This window comes from Mus musculus, chromosome 12 (assembly GCF_000001635.26).
Source record: "Mus musculus strain C57BL/6J chromosome 12, GRCm38.p6 C57BL/6J".
Lineage (NCBI taxonomy): Eukaryota > Metazoa > Chordata > Mammalia > Rodentia > Muridae > Mus > Mus musculus.
Window position 1 is genome coordinate 81,224,401 of NC_000078.6, and position 20,833 is coordinate 81,245,233.

The 20,833-nt window shown below is 44.1% G+C and overlaps 1 protein-coding gene and 1 long non-coding RNA gene across 6 annotated transcripts in view; one reads left to right on the plus strand and one right to left on the minus strand.

Annotated features, from left to right (window-relative positions):
* Nucleotides 1–20,833, minus strand: part of Slc8a3 (solute carrier family 8 (sodium/calcium exchanger), member 3) — a 135,818-nt gene that overhangs the window by 26,486 nt on the left and 88,499 nt on the right. The window lies entirely within an intron of this gene.
* Gm3693 (predicted gene 3693) lies at nucleotides 3,884–18,858 on the plus strand. Its single transcript, NR_152198.1, has 2 exons — nucleotides 3,884–4,034; nucleotides 16,145–18,858. It is a non-coding gene; the product is annotated as a predicted gene 3693 (long non-coding RNA).

Below are 20,833 nucleotides of genomic sequence, written 5' to 3' on the forward strand. Positions count from 1 at the left end.
TGTATGATCTAGCTGAGAAACTGACACAACACAAATATTTGGAAGGCTTGAGAAATCACAGCATGCAGGGCTCCATTCCCAGAGTGCCCGGTACCACAGCTCTGCCCCAGCTTGGAGGATGTGCACTGTGGACACAGGCCCAGGTGCTGCATGGCTGCTGAGCGAGCCTGCACAGTTCACCTGGCTTGTTTCACAAAATGTGTTCTGCCAGTCTCCCTCTGCACACTCAGCCCTAGGATACCTACCTGCCGTCTCTTACCCCAAATGCATAAACCCAATTCTTACCTCAGGACATTTGTACTAACCGTTTCCTTTCTCTGGACTGTCATTCCCCAGAGAGTCTCATGACTAGGTTTTCAAGACCATGTCTCAGCTTATATGTTAATTCTCTGTCTTCTCAGCTCTAACCTCCAGCAACTTTCCGCACCATCGTCTTATCTCGCCTTCATCCTATTAGCCTTCTTACCTGGTTCCCTCACCAGAACACAAGTGCCATTAAAAGCAGAAACCCTGCCTGCCTCACTCACCAGCACTGGCACACACTCTGGCCCATGGGCAGTTGATATATATTGAATGGATGATTTGTGAATAGTCGTAAGTGGTGGAGCCAGAAGCTGAGCCCAGGATGTAAGAGCACAGAGCCCACACTTAGTACTTAGCATAAGATTACCATGAGGATGCAGAGAGCCCTTGGCTGCCTCTTTCACTCCATCCCTGCACACACTACTCCATTGAGAAGCCCCGTTACAGAGCTACCATTATGAAAAGATGGCTTTAATACTTCCCCCATCTCTTCCCCAACAGTCTAGACCTCTTTCCCCAACCTTCAAAACATGTTTAAAAAGAGTTGCCTTGTCTACAGCCTTCACTGTTGCCACTTTAATTATTTACTGGCGATGGCTCTATGTCTCAGCCTTTCCCCACTGCTCTGTCTTGTGCCTGATGCCATGGAAATAAAGATTCTCTCCATCATTCAGTAGTGAAGAACTCCAGCTTCACGGTCAGAGCCATCTGTATACAGTACTTACAAATGTTAGCCTCTAGGCTAATTTGTGAAGCTTTCTGTAGGCCTCGTTTTCCTCATCTGAGGGAGGGAACAGTTTGTAAGGCCCACTCACAGGGTCATCAAAAAGACCAAAGGAGATAATGTGAGGAAAGCTTATAGCGAGGGACCAGCAAAGAATAAGTAGTCAGAAATGACATTACATTTGATGATGTTCTGTTTAAGCTATAACTCATGTAATTCTTTCGCTGGTCCCCAGTATGGACTCATAAAAGGGTATAACATACCTGATTGTCTAATAAGTAGGGCCAAGCAGGGTACTTTCTCAACTCCACGGATGGACTGATGAAGAATCACAGATTGTCTCACTGCCATACAGCTGTCTGTCAGCCTCCCCTATTATAACGAAAGGGGATAGACCTTTTCCTTCACCCATAGCTCCAGTGTCACAGGATAACCTTCCCTACCAGCCAGCTCTGCTCTCTCTTCTCAGCTGATTGCAGAAGCGACCCAACTGCATATTCACACCCCACTAGGGATCCACAGGCTTAAGGCTCCTGCTTTATCTCCATAATGGAAGGGAGTCCAAGAGATCAATTTGTATTCCTGCCCCCCCCCACCCCTCTCTGGCTCTGATAGGCAAAGTTCCCCAAGAGTGATCAGGGCTTGTTGACCCCATCCACCCAAGACTCTGATCTGGTGGTGCCATTTCCAGGTTCTCAAATCCCTTTGCTTCCCTGGCCTCACTTCTGTGAATCCTCCTGGGCTCTATCCTGGGTGAGGCACTGTGAGAGTCTGTTCCCCTTTTAGAGGCCGGCCGTTCCTTCCTCCCATTTCCACAGCCTCAATCTGTCCACTGTGTGCAGAAGGTTTGCAACCAATACTCCCTTTAAGCAGGGCATTTACATATTCATTTCCTATTGGAAGAAATAAAATGAGCTTGGGGAAAGCCTGGATTTACGGAGAGGCCAGATTCAACTGACAGGAGGCAGCCCAGGGGGTGGGTTGGGGGGAGGGGTGCATGTTTGTGTATACTACACATCTGGGGGCTGCTGCCTTCTCGGATGACATTATAGGCATGAAACCGATGGACTCATTCACCTGAGACAGGAGGAGGTGACATTTTGAGGTGATAAAAGAAAACGCAATGATTGTGACAATAATATAATACATTTTCAAAGGTACATCTGCTCGGAGGGCTCTTAATCAAGGATTTCAAAGCACTTTCCCTCAATCTTGCCCATTCATCTTTCCACCATCCCTGGGAAACAGCCGGCAGGTAGGTAGCAGAGCACTATAAATAGACTACTGTATCATTATCTGTGATGTGAGCACTGTGTATTTAGACAGCATTTTCTCTGAAGCACTCAAGAGCTCCACACACATGATATTATCTAATTCGAACTCATTCATACAGTGTCCCCCACATTTGCTGCCTTCCAGGCAGTTTGGAAAGCTCCCAAGCTACAGAAACTCACATTTTCTATGCCAACTCTCTTCCTTCCTTTAAAAGGTCACAGGCAGAGGCACTTCTCAGAGCTACTCTTGCTAACCTGAAGCAGCCAACACTACAGCTTACTCACCTATTCTAGGTATTGGGGGGGGGGCACAAACACCCTCATACGCTAACTCAGTTTTATAATAATGATATCAAGGGATGGGGTGGGGGTGGGAATTCCTTTCCTTCCTGCCAGATCTCAGGTGAGTCTACCTTTCTAGTTTTAGTGACACCTCCCTTATGTGGCTGTCAGATGCACTTCATGATCTTAAAAGAGACAGGGTAGGAGATGGACTGGAGCATGCGCCAACCATATGAGCTCATGACTGAGGCCACACTCCTAGGGGAATCTCTGCTTACCTTGAAAGTGCACATCACCTCTCTACCTCTATGTTGGATTTCTTCCACTCATAAGAGCTTCTGGACTTTCCTTCCACTGATGCCATTGGGCGAGTGATGTTCTGGTATGTACTAACACTACTTGTCCCCAGTTATACAGAAGTGACCAATTAATGCAGTTGTCACCTTCTCTGTCATTTCTAGTGTTCTAAAATCTGTGAGGACGAGCACTGTTTGTTTGGTTAATTGCCTCTATCTGCCGAGGTGAGAGCATATGTCAGATGCTTGGTAAAGGTGTATGTGGCATGAGGGAGGGAGGGAGGGAGGGAGGGAGGGAGGGAGGGAGGGAGGGAGGGAGCCAGCGGCTGAATGACGGAAAGACCACAGCAAGCATCTTCTGGGTTATGGTTTCACTCTTTCACACAGGTCTGAACGGGGAATGCTGCTGTTATATTTCCTGGAGACTACAGCCTCACTGTTGTCTCTCTCAGCCATTGGGGACAAACAGCAGCAGCTGAATAGAAATCATGGAGTTTATTTGGCTTCCTCCAATAATTTAGTTGCACTCAGGACTCAAGTTGCTCTTGGGATCTGCTTCAAAAGCCCAACAGAATCTCCACCTGAATCTGTCTCTATAGTAGAGGGAAAGTGAGTGAAGTCTGAATAGTGAAAACTTCAGCTAACGTCACCTCTATTGCTGGCAGATGTGCGATCCTGGCATTGAGCCTAACCTCTCGGAGCTTCTGTCTCTTCAGCAATAATGTGAGGATAACTTCTACATTGGGTAGTTGTGGGAGTTAAATGGGGAAACACAGGCAATGGGCTCAGCGACCAGCTGCCCCTTCCCCTATCCTGCCCCTAGATCCCCACCCCTACCATCCTTTCTTCTGGAAGCATCCTCTATTTGGATGCTTCTAGCTGTTACATCCCAGGTTTTAGGCGCCATGCTGAAAGTGTTGGAACTGGTACTATATTTAGATGCCTTAGCTCTTTTACTTTTTTATACCACTGGGTTGCTATGGTGATGGTGGAGCAGGGAGGGGGAAGGACAGCTTGAAAGAAAGCATGGAGCTCAGCCATAAAGATCATCTGCCCTGGCTGTGGACTGTTCCTGGGAGTTGACATTCTCTAAGGAGCTTTAGCAGAGCATTTCATCAGGAGATGCTGCAAGAAGACAGGTGCTGCCTGGTAAAGGTGGGAAGGAAAGGGAGAGGGAGACAAGGGGAGGGTAGGGGAGGGAAGGGAAGGGAAGGGAAGGGAAGGGAAGGGAAGGGAAGGGAAGGGAAGGGAAGGGAAGGGAAGGGAAGGGAAGGGAAGGGAAGGGAAGAGAAAGAGGACAATGCTAAAAACCTCTTTCTTCACTGAACACAGCCTTGAGCCCTGGAGCCTTCCTCAGATGGCTTTACCATCAATCAAGACAGGGGACAGCAAGTGAGGTTGAGGATAATAGAATCAGTTATTCTAGAGTTCAGAGGTCGATGAGACCAGACACCTTTGTAAGAACAAAGTCCTGTCCCTACATCATGGCCCGTGATTGGTCCTGGGTTCAATCCATGGAAGAAATCAAAGTCGTACAAGGGCAGAAATGAAACTGCTCAGAACTCTGATATGCTTGGTGGATTTGCAGGAGGGCAGGTAGGCTCTGAGCTGATGATGACAAAACTGGATCTTGCAGAAAGCTCCACTGTTCCTAACATCATTTCACTGGGTCTTTAAAATGGCTTGGGTAAGTAGGATTATCTCTTCACAAGGAAAGGGCGGAGGAGTTGGCAATTTTCCTAGTGTCTCATAGCTGGTAAGTGGCAGACTTGGGGGTCGAACTCAAGCCATCTGGAATCTAAATCCATTATCTATCTCAATATACCAGTGGTTATCAAAAACAGTTTATTAAAGCTGAGTATAATGATACAATGAAATGTAACCAAAAAGCGGATAAAGACAGCATTGCCATTATCAATGTGAAGAGTCCTTCTTGGACAATTCCACTTCTAGGAAGAGAGGATTCTGGGTAGAATCTTTTAAAACATGGTTACTGATGCTTCCATCTTAAAAACCCTGGGGGAAGGCCGAATGTGCTGGCTGCTATGCCCTAGTCTAAGATGCTGACCCAGCAGATCTGGGGAGCATGTATTTAGACAAGAAACTAGAAGATTCTGATAAACACTAGTCTTTCTGAGAATAGCTTAGCACCTAGAAGATGGAACACAGTTGCAGCAGACATCTTTTTTTCTGACCTGATTTCTCATTTGTCCGAGTTCGAACATCAAGAACTAATCAGGTGGCTGGGTGTGGTGGTGGATGCTTTTAATCTCAGCACTTGGGAGACAGGGACAGGTAGATCTCTAAGTTTGAGGCCACTCTGGCTTACAAAGCAAGTTCCAAAGTAGCTATGGAGCTATATACCCAGCCACAATTTTATACTTTTGAGACAGAGTCTTGCAAATTTGCACAAGTTAGCCTTAAACTCTCTTTGTGGTCCAGGCAGGTCTCAGTCTTTCTGTCTTCCTACCTCAGCTTCCCAACTAGCTGGAGATACATGTCTCCAGTTGTGGTGGCTTAGCTGATAGAATTTTTTAAAGATTCTTTTTTTGTTTTTTGGGTTTTTTGGTGTTCTTAAAAAAATAAAATCTTCTTAAAACATCAGCAAAGGATTGTAGTACATTTATTATGTAATCTTTGCCCCCCAGGCTGAGATCTCATCTCCAGAAACCTCCAGTGGCTTTACTCATGAGTCTACCTCATTCAAACCTGCTCTAGCTTTAGCTTCTGGCCTGTCGCTGACTTTTGCACCCAGCACCTACTTCTTTTATCTCTCACTCTCTCGTGTTGATGGTCCTGTAAGCTTGGGGGGTGGGGGAGGGGCTGGGGAGGTTTCTGGCTATGCCAAAACCCTTCTGGCAAAATGTGGTCACTCAGTGTGAAGTATTACACATAAGAACAAGAAGTTGAACCAAAGGAGAAACAAAACTAAAGGAAGTTAAGTGCTGTGAGCACAGAAGGAGTTCAGAAGAGGCAGTCTGAAGTCAAGCTGTCCAGGAATTCCAGAGCAGGTAGACAACACTTGACTGCATTCTCTCCTGTCTCCCCTATTCTGAGTTCCTTAGGTTATCATCTGCTTTCATGCCCCAGCTCTTTGTTCTGGGGCTAGGGGGAGGCAAGTATTGAGGCAGAATGGGGCAGGACAGGAAGAAGACAAGACTCAAAATGGAAACTCCTGGTCAAAAGGAAATGGTTTACCCGACTCCTCGAGCCTTCATATTGCTCATCATTGGTTTCTATTGTCCCATTTTTGGGACCTAACTGGAACCTCTTCTCAGCATCATCTTTATATTGTGGCCAAATGCACAGAGTGACGTTTTTTGAAGGTGCATGCCTCTAGCGTGGAGCCCTCTGATTCTGATTTATGTTTTCTGCATAGCTCTTTGACATTTATAAAGTGCATATTCTTGTAGGCTAGGCAGAATAGTTATCAAGGAACTTATTATATTACTGAAAGTGCAACAAACAGGCTAGTTTTTAAGGATCTTGGTCTTTCTCCCAAGTAGGAGCGAGTCCTGTTGGAGAGTCAGCTGCAATTACCTTAAGTTCTGGAGGAAAAGGAGAAAGAGAGCAGTGTGGTTCTCCTTCCACAGAGCCAAACCTGAATACACCAACAGTGCACAGGTAGTGGGCCATATTTTCTGTTCCCAGTTGACTACTACTGGCCTCTAATATTCAGAGGTTTAGGAATACAAAAAATCCTTTGTATAAACAACAAACTCTTTTGTGTAGAGAATCATTTCATTGGATTATCACAACACTCCACCATCATTCATGAGTTAGATTCACTCTCCCTTGCAGGTTGTGGCAATTGAGATGCAGAAGTGTCAAGGAATCTGCCTAAGTTCATGCAGTTGGTGAGTGATCGAGGGTGAATTAGGCTCCTGCCTTCAGCTAATGAGGTCGGAAATCTTTTCAATGCTCTTCTTCTTTCCTGACTACAAGTCTTACCTAATCCCAACTTAGACATTCTGAAGGCAACAAAAGAGATGTGTGAAGTCAGCCTATTTCCATGAATCAGGAATATTGTTGTACAGGGAGAAGTTAAGAGGAGAGTGCACAGGCTGATCTATGCTTGAATGACATCTCTGTCGCTTATAGCTAGATAGCACTGGCGGGGTGATGGTGGTGGCATTAAGTCTCTAGTTTCTCATATATGATAGGTTGACAGGAGAATTCAGTGAGGTGCTTTCATATTACCTAGTATAAACTGCTCAATACATAGTCATTGCTATGTAGCTCTTCACAATGCTAACATTAATCATGGAATCTGTTTTAATTAAAAGATCCTGCAAAAGATGGTGTCATCTTGCTATTTTCCAAGATGGAGGTTACATCTCTGTTAATTAACTTCCCTTGCCTGTTTCCTAAATGGTTACAGCGCTTCTCCTCCTTCTCCTTCCCCTCCTCCTCTTCTTCCTCTTCCTTGTATTCTTCCTCCTCCTCCTCCTCTTCCTCCTCCTCTTTTTTTTCCTTATCATCTTTATTATTTATATCCCCCTTTAAGAGGCATTTCAATGCTTGTTGCTGTCATCAGCCTTCTTGGGCATGGGGATAGAAATCCTGAGAGTGAATGGTTGGTTCCCTTAACCTTTCCCCCTGCTGGTCATTACTCAGTGGAGCTCAACACATTGTTGTTTTTTTAAAATTTGTACTCATACTGTCTGGTTAAATTTCTAAAGAAGCGAACTTGTCACTGAAGCCATCAGACAGAGAGAGCATTTACCTTTTCTCTCACATCAACAAGTACCTCATGTCTCAAAGTCCCTCTCCATCTCTGTTAAGTATTCAGTTTCCTGGGGGAGAGCGGTTCTCAGAGGCCTGGCATGAAAAGAGGGGAAAGTGGCATATTTTCTGGCATTGCTACATGTTCACGGAGAATCAGAGACTCTCCCGGGAGGGAAAGCAGAGAGAAAGTCTGGACTTCAAACACTGTACTGCAGGGTCTAAAGAGCTCCTGTGATTCAGAGTCCTAGAATTCCATTCCATTAATGGGATTCTTTTCCCATGTAAGACAGATGGGGCTGTGCAGGTGTGAAGAACACCAGGAGAAAAGAAAGGACCTAGGGACACTTGTATGAAGCTCATGAAGTTGGTGTTGAGCAGGAAGACACAGCGAGACACACCATAGTGTGTCAGGTATTGTGACTGAGACATTTGATGCCACTTATAAATGATTATTGGGTTTCTACCAAATGCGATTGATATTAGGGGATGAAAGTGTTAAAAAGACAAATAAGATGTTGTTCATCATTTTGAAAAGCTAAGTATGATATGGCTTACAAATATTAAGAACTATACCTCCTGGTCAAATTTATAGCCCTCATGTGCATGTTTGGCAACTTCCCCTAAATTCTATTTTCACCATTTTCATGTATAGTGAAACAAATCATACCAACATGCACACAAAAACCACAAAATAATAATAACAAATAGTAATAATAGCACAGATGTTACACTGTTCTCGGTGAAGGTGAACTGTGGGCCCCACTCTCCCTGGATGGCAATGCAGGTAGGTAGTTCAGGTTGTTTACTAGTAGTGTGGTGCCCCGAGGCTTTTCTCTACCCTTAATCCAACTCACCTCCTTGCCTGCATTGACTGGAGTGGCCACACTCCGATAATATCCCCAACACAATGCTTGGAGCCTGATGAATGGGACACATGCTACTAAGATACAACACTGGGCAAAGATGAATTAAAAACAATCTCCCTGCTCTTTAGGAATTCCCAGTGTCATGGAGAAGGTAGACATGTTTACTGTGAATCCAGTCTGATTTAGACAACTTGAAAGGACCTCAAAGACTAGCTCTTAAATGTCCTATGCCACATGTCATTTGATAGTAACCGAAGCTCATACTGCCACACCTGTCCCAGGCACTGGCTGCTTTTCTTGTATGAGCTCATTCAGCGGTTACAACCCAACAACAGTAGAAATTATTGTATCTTCTTTTACACGTGTTAAAGCTAAGACACAGGGGGATTACGCAACTTATCTAAGGTCACACAGCTGAGAGATGAGAGAGACAGAGTTTCTACTGGGAATGTCTATTTTCACATTCAAGGAAACCAAAGCAGTTTGGGACATCATCTGTCACCTTGTGATTGGCTGAGTTTTGAAGTGCTGTGATAAGACACTATGACCAAAGCAACTTGGGGAGGAAAGAGTTTTTATTTTGCCTGACTGCTTATGCAAGTCCATCACTGAGGGGAGCCAGAATGAGGAATTCTGGGTAGGAACCTGGAGGCAGGAACTGATGCAGAGGCCATGGAGGAGCTCTGCTTACTGACTTGCTGCCTGTGGCTTGCTCAGCCTGTTTTCTATAACACTCAGGACCAACAGCCCAGGGGTAGCACCACACAAAGTGAGTTATATCGACCATCAATCAAGAAAATGCCCCACAGGCCAGTTGACTAGAGGCACTAGCTCAACTGAGATGTCTCCTCCATATGACTCCAGCTTGTGTCAAGCTAACAGAAAACTAACCAGCAACTCTGTGCTCTCTATGGCATTTTAATAACCAGCATTTATTGAGCGTTTCTTCCAACTTATCTCATTTAATTCCCATTGCAAGTTGATGAGGCAGATACTGATGGTACATCAGAGGGATGTAGTAAAATGTCTAGAGTAGCACAGAGAAGTGGATAGAAGCCAGGATTCCAGCCCAGTTGGCTGATTCTAAGCTCAAAGCTTTCCTTTGACCCACATTTCTTCTTGCAGAAAGGCTGAGTTCTGGTAGAATCTCAATAACTACAGAATCAGTATTTCTATTCCCATTGCCTAAGGAGAAGACATGCCTAGCACTCTACTCCAGAAACATGCTAGTGTCTATGTTCTTGTGAAGTGGGTCAAATGGCATAAATCAGATCCCCTACTACATAAAGATAGTGCTGAGCAATGAGGGAAAAGGTTCCAGATTCCTGGTGTGAGCCTCTTGCAACTCCAAAGGCCACAACTGACTATAACAAGAGGCCTCAGAATCCATTGTTCTACCACTCACAATACAGGCCTCACTGTCTTTGTGGCTATTCAAAGAATCATAAATCCTTGGAGCATCTCCAACTATATAACATATTTTAAAAATTGCCATGATTGCTCAAAGGGAAAATAATTGAGGGTAATTCTTAACTTTAATTGTCCTAGCAAAAGTCTATGTTAAGAGTGTCATTATGACAACCATCATAAAAACAGGAAAAGAAGAATAGTTCAATATGAAGAGTGGGGAGGAGATAGAGAGGCAGATGGCTGTGAAGTACAGCCTTCCTAAGGAGGCTCTTGGGCCTCAGTATATCTCTCAACCATCTCAGGTTTTCAGAAAATTAACTAAATGTTTATGTTGTTATCTATGGATGGGCAGGGAGTCATAGAAGCATTGTGTATCAATGACCCTTGGGCCTTGGGGTCAACAGGTTCACACACTTGATATTTAATCATACTTATCTTCACTTATTTTTATTGCTTTGTGGTAAACATATCTCAAGAGCTATTCTTTCTGCCTTATTCCTGTCTTAAGCACTTACTCTTGGTCAAATATTCAATTCTCCTTTTTGGACGTACAGGAAGAGCACTTATGCTGTCACTTGCAATTTCAGTTCTTAGGCGGCTGAAACAAACACAAAGCAATGTCTTCAAGAATCCAGGAAGAAAGTAAGTCAGCATCTCCTATCTCGTGTTTATGTTTTTCAGACATTGGGCTCCACATCTCCTCTGCCACTTCCACTCTCTAGCAGGCATTCATGAACCTGAATTTTGCTCCTGTCAAATAGAAAAAGCTAACTGGTATCCTAAATATGTATGCAGCACCTAACTATCACGTGGAAGGGATAGGCTAGAAATAGACAGGTATAAATTGGATCCTCTGTCCATCAAGAGGGGCAGACAGTCCTTGATGGAGAACAGGCAGATGCTGTGGAAAGTGAGTAGTCAGTGGAAAGAAGGTTCGGCTGGTAGACGTTAAAACAATCTTGGAAATAGCCATTTGGAACTCAGGAGGTTTATGGAGTTGAGACAAGAGACGGGAGGCTGTAACTATTGCAGGCTGAGATGGGACAATGAGAAAGCAGACAGTGGAGTTGGTCCCCATGGCTACAGTCGAAAGTCATGGGCACAAGCTGTGAGATGCTGGCTGGTGGTGTTTTGAGAACTAACAAACCTTTTAGGTCAGCATGTCCTGGGAATAGCATTCCTCTAGGAAGGTTTCCCGGGGAAGGTAGGATGCCCTCCCTCCCCCGCTCTGCTTATGAGTTCTGCTGCTTCCTTCCTAAGGATTGCTTCAAAGCTAATCTTTCAGAGCTGTGTCAGCTGGAACCAGCTCTGTCCTCCCTGCTACCCACAGGTAATGGCTCTTCCCCATCAGGCTATGAAGCTTCTCCTGCTGTTTCCTGCCACTGTCTTCTGACGTCTGAGTCACTTGCCTTGCCAGTAATGGCTTTGGTGCCTGGCTCACAGTCTTCTTGACAGCACCCTGGCTGAAGCTAGTACCAAAGATGACTAATTAAATATCCTTGGCCCTCAGTCCCTTGGTCTTTTCATTTCCAGTGACCTTCACCCATCCACTCTCAAGTCTATCCTTATAATCTTACAACTGGCCATCATGAAGATACCAAATTCAAACATTCCATAGTGGAACTTTGCAAAAGCTGCCTCACCTTCAAGCCCCATGTCAGTGGATTTTGAAGCCACCTATCCACTCCTGTTTCCTGGCTACCACTCTGAATTACCAAGCTTCTAATCATAAACTAGTCCCCGTCGTTTTTGCCCAGTTACATCTCACAAGTACCCTTTCATCCTTTTATCTCCTACCCAGCCTCTCCCGTATTAGTCACCAATGCCTCTGGCTGGGATTCTGGAACTCAGTTTCCTACGATGATTCATGCTCACTCAGCTTCATTCTCTGCATCTGTTCTGGAGCAAATCTCCTTTATGCCCTCCCTTCCCCTCAAACAAGAGATATTTTCCTGGAATGCTGTTACTCGATCTCTGCGTGGTTTCTACCTGTTACGCTTACTTTTAATTTTTAACTTGATAGAATTTAGATTCACCTGGGAAATGGGCCTCTGAGCATGTCTATTGGGAGCTCATCTTGATTACAGTTTAAAGTTGGAGAACAAGCCCGCCATGGGTGGCACCATTCCCTAGGCAATGGATCTTAGGCAGTATAAGAGTGGAACAATTGAGCTGCTCACTAGCATTCATGCATTTATTGCTCTCTTCTTCTACAGGTACAATATGGCTAGCTGCTTTGAGCTTCTGATGACGTGACTTCTCCACCATCCATTAAGTTGATTTTGTTGGAGTATTTTTTAAATAATAGCAAATGGGAAAGAAACTAAAATGCCATCCAATCTTTAGATTTCAGTTATCTTCCAAACTCCTTATACTGGAAGCTATCCTATGTCCTATGTCAGCATGTTATATTGGATTGAGTAGCACTTAACCACATTCAACTGCAATTGCTTGCTAATATGACCATCCCTGGAGCCTTGACTAATTTCCAGATCAGTGTAGGGCCTTATGAAATGAATGAATGATCAAACAAAGGAAGGAATGGAAGGTTGAAACATTCTGAATGCAGAAATGGTGCATAAGACAAATGTTTTATACCAAAGTAAATAATAGGGATACCATAGGTAGGTAGAGGGCCTTCTGCAAGAGTTGAGGATGATTGAACTGGAAGCTACTAGTTTTTTTGGAATGACAGCTATGTCAAAAGATGTTTTCCTGAAAGGATGTTTAGCTAAATCAAACACGTGAATGGACACATGATGTTAAAAAGGAATATAAAAATAACCCAACAGACAGTGGATGACACTGGATTAGGTGATATGCCTTACCGTGGTCATCATTTGTTATGACTCAATAAAAAGAAACGCACCAAAAAAAAAAAATTGGTGGTGTTCTGGTGGCTTCTTGCCACTTCCTGAGACTCATGGCTGATTGCTGGAGTGATATAGGCTGATACCGACTCATGGTAAGTTTTGCTAAGAGAGACTCATATAGTGAGGCAAGACTCATGGACATGTGATGTTTGGAGGGAGCACAAACAGGACTCAATGGATGGTGACATGGCTTGCATAGCTAGCTTTGCCACCACTGCTCATTGTTTGCTCATGTGTTTGCTATCCTGACACTATTGAACTGGACTGCTGGTATATTTGTGAAGGGTTTGTGAGTGTATTGAGCTGCTGCTGCTGATTCATGTGAATTGAACTGCTAAAATCCTGACAACACAGATTGAATTGCTCCAAAGAGAAATTTGTAAACAGGTTCACTTTCCCAGTATCCTAATAATCTTTCTTTTCCACTGCCTGTGGTGGGTGGTGGACTAGAAGAAGGGAGGTTAAAACATTGAAGAACTCATATAAAAAGTAGGTTTTGAAAAATTTAAGACAACAGATATTTGAAAATAATCCCTTCTGGTTTGGCATACTGATTTGGGAAATGTGTAGACATGAGGAAACAGGTTTGTAGAGAGACAGATTCAGCACTTATACACAAAAAGGGCAGTGTAAAATCTATTTATGGATCTACTCTACAAATACGGAATTTATACAGAGAGGAGTAAGGTACCTAGGAGGGCTTATCCAATGATTCAGGCCCAAATGAGCATCACTCCCTAACTTCCTATTTAACTACCTCTATTTTTGTTGTTGTGCATATAAGACTTGCACAAGGGTGTGGGGTACACTGTGCTGTTTTGACAGAGATATACATTATGCAACAATCTAATGAAGGAACTGACATTTCATTACTTTAAATATTTACCATTTCTTGGTGTTGGCAGACTCTCCTCTGCTATCTATTCTAAGATATGTTTTTGATCATTGTTAATTACAGTCTATATAATCTCTTTATTTTGAGGATCTGCTAGGATTATTTTTTTCTTCTAAGTACTCTTTCTTCTTTTTGAGCATGCTTTTGTAATTCCAGCTGTTAATTACCCCAGCATACAACCATGCCATTTTGACCCCTGCTCACTGTTTTCATGCAATGAGATGCTTGTTTTTCAATTGGCTTCTATTGTTTTTCTCCAAAAGACAATTTCTTTAATCAGCATACTGGCTGCCTGTAGATTGATCTACATTTCACCAGAAGGATTCTTGCTCTGTCTTCCTCATGCATCCTTCAGGTTGATCTGACATTTTAAAAAACTCTGTGCTGTGAATTATATTTTTTCTCTACTGCAACTGAGTATTTGTGAGACCTTCAACATTTTGCATAAATATGCACATCCTGCAGTGCACTTGTCAATTTCAAAAGCTTCACGCCTGTTAATAGATAAAAGCAGACTATAACTGACTTTTCATAAGAGCTATATTTTACCCCTAGAATCCCAGATCTGACGATATAATCTTAATTGAGGCATAAAGGTTTGATTTAGAGAAGGCACAACTATTTTCAGGGTTAAGATGCAAAGACAAAGCCACCTCAAGAATCTGATGGTGCTCTTTCTCAACTGCGACAGACCCTCTATCTTTGGAGGTACTAATTCACAGCATTACCTACTCTAAATAAGCATTTTTGATTCTTATAGTAACATGCTAAGACATCTTTGGTGAGTTTGTTCAACTAGAAGTAGCCCCACTATGGAAGTATCAAACTGAACCCTAGTTGAGAGAGCTGCAATGGTTGCATCTGGCTCTCTCTTGGCTCTAGGAGTAATTCTTAGTCATTGGGAAGTCATGAACTTCCCTGAGAATTCACGTGTATCCAAGCACATACAATAGTTTGCATATAATTTCAGATGGTTCATGGGCTCTATAAAAACTCCAGTCATCAAACCCCTAATGATCCATGGACTCCAGGTTCATAAACACTGGCTAAAGATCAATTACTGATCAGTTATTGATGGTTGAGGGATTTCACAAAGCTCTGAATGTGCAGAAAACAGCTGCACAGAAAGCATGCACTGCTGGGCAGTAGCTACAACTCCCAGCAGGAGCTACCCATCTTGTATATAATCAAGCCCAGCATGGCTGAGAGCTCTTGCATCTTTCCTTCTGCAGAGCATCACATTTTCTACTCCTTTCTATTATGAGATTTTTTTTTTAATTTTACAGCATCAGATCTCTTTTTTTAATGATGGAAGACAGCACAAAGTAGTTCCTTTAAATAAAAGAAAAATACCTTACACTCATTTTAGTTTAAACAAACCAGGTTTGTTTTCTTTTTGTCTTTAATCAGGAAGAAGAGAAAGGGGGAAGGTAGCTCCTGTGTTAAAAGCACCCCCCCCTTTTTGCTGCCTTTCTCTTCCCACAAACCTTTGCTTGCTCTGATATCTTCTACTCCTTAGACTATCTTTTATTACGTCTCATCTTACTCTCAAAGCTGGCATCTGAAAATCTTCTCTCAGCTCCAATCTTCCAAATGTCTAGTATTTATCTCACTCCATACCGCTCTGCACACATATCTGATTTGTGAGCCCAATGTGCTTGATTGACTGAGCTACCATTGCCTCTGCTCCTTTAAAACTCAAGGCAACATAATCTTCCTCCTTCAATAGGTTTCAATAGTTTTTTTTTTTTAAAAACCTAACTGACTTTTCATTTTACAAAGTCATGCTTAAAGGAAAGCTAGAACAACTTAGCAACCACTAATTGCAAACTATGATCTATTTTGCCCATCTTGCCATAAGTTCATTATAAAGCAATTTGAGATTTTTCTTCTCCCCTCTCAAAGAAAAATACTCCAAGACACTGTCATGTCATAAGTATACATTTTCAAACTGGAGCTACCACCTCATCTCTTTCCACCTCCACTATTCATATAATTTGTTGAGGTTGTTATTTGACTATTCTAGAAGCCCCAGCTCTCCCACAATGCCCTCCCCCCACCCTATGGTAGGTGCAAATGTGTACCCCTCCTCCAGACAGTCAGGGCTCTTGTGCTATAAGCGAGTGGCTTTTTCACAGTTGTAGGTTGGTTTGCCTTTGATCATGTTCTGCTGCTATGATTTGAATGCAGTAGCTCCAATAGATTCATGGTTTAAATGTTTATTCTTCAGCTGATGATGCTATTTTAGGAAGCTGTGAACTATTACAAGGCGGAGCCTAGTTAGTGGGCGCAGAACATGGGAGCCTAGGCTTTTGAAGCTTCTAATTAGTCTCTGGTCCTGGTTTTGCTCTTTGATTTCTGGTCCACTGTGTTGTGAACAGTCGCTGCCACGTTTTCCTGCAGCCTTGATCTCAGCTGCCCCATCCCGCCTTCTCCACTCTGATGAACTGAAACTATGAACCCCAAATAATGTTTTTCCTTTGTTTCTGTCAGGTGTTTGGGTATCCAGTTCACCACGATTACACCAAACCCTCCCCGAGAGAGAAGACAGGATTATTGTTCATTACTCTGGACACACTCCTTCCTCTGGGCTTTCTAATGTGGACTCTATTCATTTCTCGAATCCTCCTCTGTGTGTTTCAAATAGGAGCGGCCTTTCTAAGCAATGTCTGACCCAAAGACCATGCCATCTTTAAGCTGTAGATGTGGTCCGGTGACTGGTTAGAGCTGTGTCTCCACTCTGATAGAGGAAGCAAGTCCGAGAGACAAAGGCTGGCATGGGAGGAGTGGAAAGACCCCTGGAGATGGACGAGATCCAAGCTCTGGTCATCGCCGCCACTTTTCTCCTCAGCCTTTAGCATGGGGCCACTGAATCTCTCCTCTCAGAAGTGAAGTCAAAGTTTCATTTTCTGCCTTTTGCAGCCAATGAGTCTTCTCAAACAACACCTGCCACCTTATTCAAGTCTCTACAGCTAGTAGTGGATTCAGGATTCTGCATTCAATAATGGCCTTCATAAACTATCTTCTGTTTTCAGCCTGAAATAACATTTGTCATTATGGGATTTAGGGGCGTGGTGACTGATCACATGTTACACTTGTCACAGGTGCTAGGAGGGTCCCATGTTAGCACTGCAGCATGAAATGATAGCTTCCCATGCATTCTGACCATATACTGAGCCTGAGTTTGTTCCTTTGGCATTAGGTCAACTATCCCGCAGACTATTTCTAACAATTGACTAATTAATTGGCTTTCCTCAAGCTTAATCTGGGAAGACCAGATGGGAGAGACTGCAGCATGCTTATCAGCAATCGTCTTGGTCATGTGATTGATTTCCTATTTGCATGGTGCATAGAGCATTGGGTATAAAAGATGAAATAATGTATTTGGACACTGATAAACCAGCTAGGTTGCCTTAGGAAAACAATATTACTCGTTTGGGTCCTGCTTTTCCCATTTGCTGGCTGGAGACATCCCATAGTATCTGCCTTCTACAGAGAGGATGGGATCGGGGAAGATAAGCCCAGCAGCACTTTGTCCTTAGCTATGCTTTCTCAGAGAGTCATGTCAGGCTCATCCCTAAACAAACAGGCTGCTGTAGAACTGACAGGTTTGCTCTGATAAATACATGGCCCAAGGCAGGGTCACTCTTGCAAGAGCTGCCCTGATGTACTTGATGAAGGAGCTGAGGTGAGCCTCCCTGACTCTGATAAGCTCATTTGTCAGCTGCCCCTGCTTTGAAAGCCTCTTGGCTCAGGATTTGGTGATGAAAATGGCTCTTGAGTCTTTTGCCACCCTCCCCCCTCTGTCCTTATGACGCACACACTAGTATGTGTCCTAACTAATGCCCTGGCTGGAATCTAAGTGCAACCTGACAGATTGTTCCTTGCTAAGCCTCCTGCCAGCATGCTGCTGGAGAGCACAGCTCTCCTGTATAAAGCCCAGTAAGGATGGCTGATGGGCCGGCATGGGCCACTTGTTCAGGGGCCCATCTAGTTCTGAATGTGCCTCTGTCCTTGCCCTTGCCATACATTTTTTTTCCCAGAAGCTCCTTTCCAGGGACTCTCCTCCAGTAGAAGGCCATGGTAGAAAGATGGTGGTTCTGGAGACACGGGTTCAAATCTCTGTCCTGCTGTCACGTGTCTGTGGAAACTAACATTTGGGAATACTAAGGTTCGTATTGCACTGAAGCCATAACCAACAGTCAGCTAACATCCACATATAGCGGTGCTAAGGAAATGCTGGTTTCCTTTCTCATTTCTCAGTCATAAGACAGAAAGCATCCCCGTCAATGAGATACCTTATATTTTAGGAAGAAAATGGCATGTACAGTTGATTCCAAAAAGGAATGTTTCCAAAGGGCACCGTGGGAAACAATGTATTTCCCTTTATCTACAACATGCTGAGAGTCAGATTTAGGGTTCTGCATTTCTTCAGCAACAAGAAAGGATGCAACATGAACTAAATGGCTGCCCGGCAAGGAGGCATACGGAGAGGGTGGGGCTCGGTTGAAGACAGATTGTGTTCTTTGGTGCTGGTGGAAAGGGTAGACCTGCTCAGCAAAGCCCCAGGGGCTGGCAGTCTATGATAGTGACAAGAGTCATTCTCATCTGCGGAGCTGGCTTACATTTTCAAAGCACTTTCTCTTCTTTTATCTTTGTCCCCCTTACAACGTCCATGTGAGACGGGTGTTATCGCTCCCATCTGATGGAAAGGAAATGAAGCCAGTGCAGGAGTATTGTAAGTGACAAGACAGGCTCTCAGGAGTCGGACATAAAGCAGCATTCTCCCTCTTAGCTCAGTGAGGTGACCTTGAACTAACTGATTGTACTGTGGGTCTCAGTTTGCTTGTTTGTAATCTGTTCTCAAAGCACCCATCCTTCATCACAGGGTACGGAGAAGATACACTCTAGAGACCTAAATTCAAACCTCACTGCACCCCATACTAGCTCCATGCGGGATTAGCAAACAAGTCCCCAACTGCTCCTAGGACCCAGCATGCTTACTCCAGAGCTTGGAACTTCAGGAAGTTCACTTTGGGTATCCTTGTCCTCAGGACCTTTTCTGGAGATTGTTCTATGGTCCCTAGATGCCCTGAAAGGTCTCTGGATAAGCTTATGGCTAAGCTGAGAAGACACACTTCCTATAGAGATCAGACACCATGTTGAGTAGATTGAGTATTGACAATAAAGCCAGAGATCTGAATCCCTGCCAGCGTCCTTCTCTGCCTCAGTTTCTCTATCTGAGAAGAAGAAGGCATTTACTTCTGTCGTGACCTTTGATCTTTTGAGCTGTCATGTTGACCATGAAAACAGATTCCTCCCTGCCCTACTTGTGGCCTGCAGGCTCAACAGATGTGTCATCACTCCATTTGTTGAATTCTATGTTACTTTTTTTTTTTTTTTTTTGACGTGAGTAAGGCAGCTGGCAAGTCCAGAGAAAGTCAAGTCCTTGAAGAGAGTCAGGTCAACAAAGAGATAATTGGAGGCTGCTGGTTAAGGAGGCCAGCAGGCTGCCATGGTGCCCTTTGGAGAAGTAGACGGGAATGTGTAGAAAGTTAAATGCTTTCTCAGTGTCCTGAGAAAGAGGCAAGAGGTATGTGGCCTCAGAATAGGTCAGAAATGCCTGCTGCAGTAAAGGGAAGGTGAGACACCATCTTGCAGAAATACTGGGAGGCCCCGAGGCCCAAGAGAGGCTGTAAAAGCCAACGGGAAGTCAGTGGGCAGAGGGACTGGGCCAGAATCAGATCTGGACTCAGGAGAATCTCAATGGTAAAGACTTGATAGCTATAGGTACCGCCCTCAGAAAATCTTTTATAAAACAAAACAAAACAAAACATCTCTTTGAGGATGAATGAGACTTCAGGGACACATCTACATGCCTTTCAGTTCATCCATACAAAGCCACTGTAAATGGTTCTGCATAGTGAAAGCAGTTTAAAGTGTGTGACTTCCAGGAGGACTATGCCACTTTCTGTCTGCTGACTCTCCAGTCAAGTCACTTGGGTACCGAGCCTAGTCCCACCACAAGCTTGTTTGGCCACTGTGACTAAACTTCTCAACTGCTCTGTCTCAGATTTTGTATCAGTGGGGAGATATCGTCACTGGCCAAGGCCCAAACTCACAGAAAGAAAACAAATTAATATGAATAGAAAACCTATAACACCGAATGACCTCCTTACACACACACACACACACACACACACACACACACACGCACGCACATGCAGGCACATGCACACACACTTATACATATGTCCACACATAGTCCAACAACTATAGTTGTCTCAGACAGCCTAAGGAGCTTTTCTGACATGCTGGTTCAGGGCAGAGCACAACCATAGAGCTTTCAGAACCTGAGCAGCCAAAGTGTGCACTTGGTACTGGCTTCCAGTGCCAATCCTGTCTTTGTGCACAAGCCTCTAATATCTTAACACTTTTCTCTCTATGGCTCTGATCTGCTTCTGCCCCACACTGCAGATCCTGAGCCCCAGTCCTGGGCCCAGCAACTACTCTTGCTTGTCCTCAGCTCTGTAGAGGGAAACCCAATGATGGCACTCATACTTCAGCTTAAGTGTCACCCTGGCTGGAGCCAACTGAGCTCATGGAAAGGGAGGTCAGAGGTTCCCTGGACATATGACCACAACAGTTGTTGTGGCAAGTGCCCCTGGGCTGGCTTCCAATGGGAAGCATCAAGGCAGGATACCACAGCTTCAGCTGCCCAAGAGAAGTGCCCCACCATTCTCCCTTCCTTCAAACCCTCTTTTTCCAAGTTTTACACACACACACACACACACACACACACGTGTGTGTGTGTATGTATGTATGTATGTATGTATGTATGTATGTATGTATGTATGTATATGTACACACTCTCTGTCCATTAGGTATATTCCTCCTCTCCAATTCACATCTCATTACACAACTGCATGGACTAAAAATACTTCTGGCAGCTGTGATCAAACCCAAACTGAGCAAGATGTAGATTTAATGAGGCTTCCATGGAAACAAGAATCCTTTTGCCAGGCAAAAGGATATGTCTGTGCCAGGAAAAGGAGGAGAGCAGGGGACCGTGTAGAGAGGAGATGGAGGTGTTGGTTACATGGGGACAGTGGGGAGTCCCAAGAATCTCCTTTACCCAGCAACTTTTTCTGGAAGGGGTTCAACCTACATCCGGAGACTGCA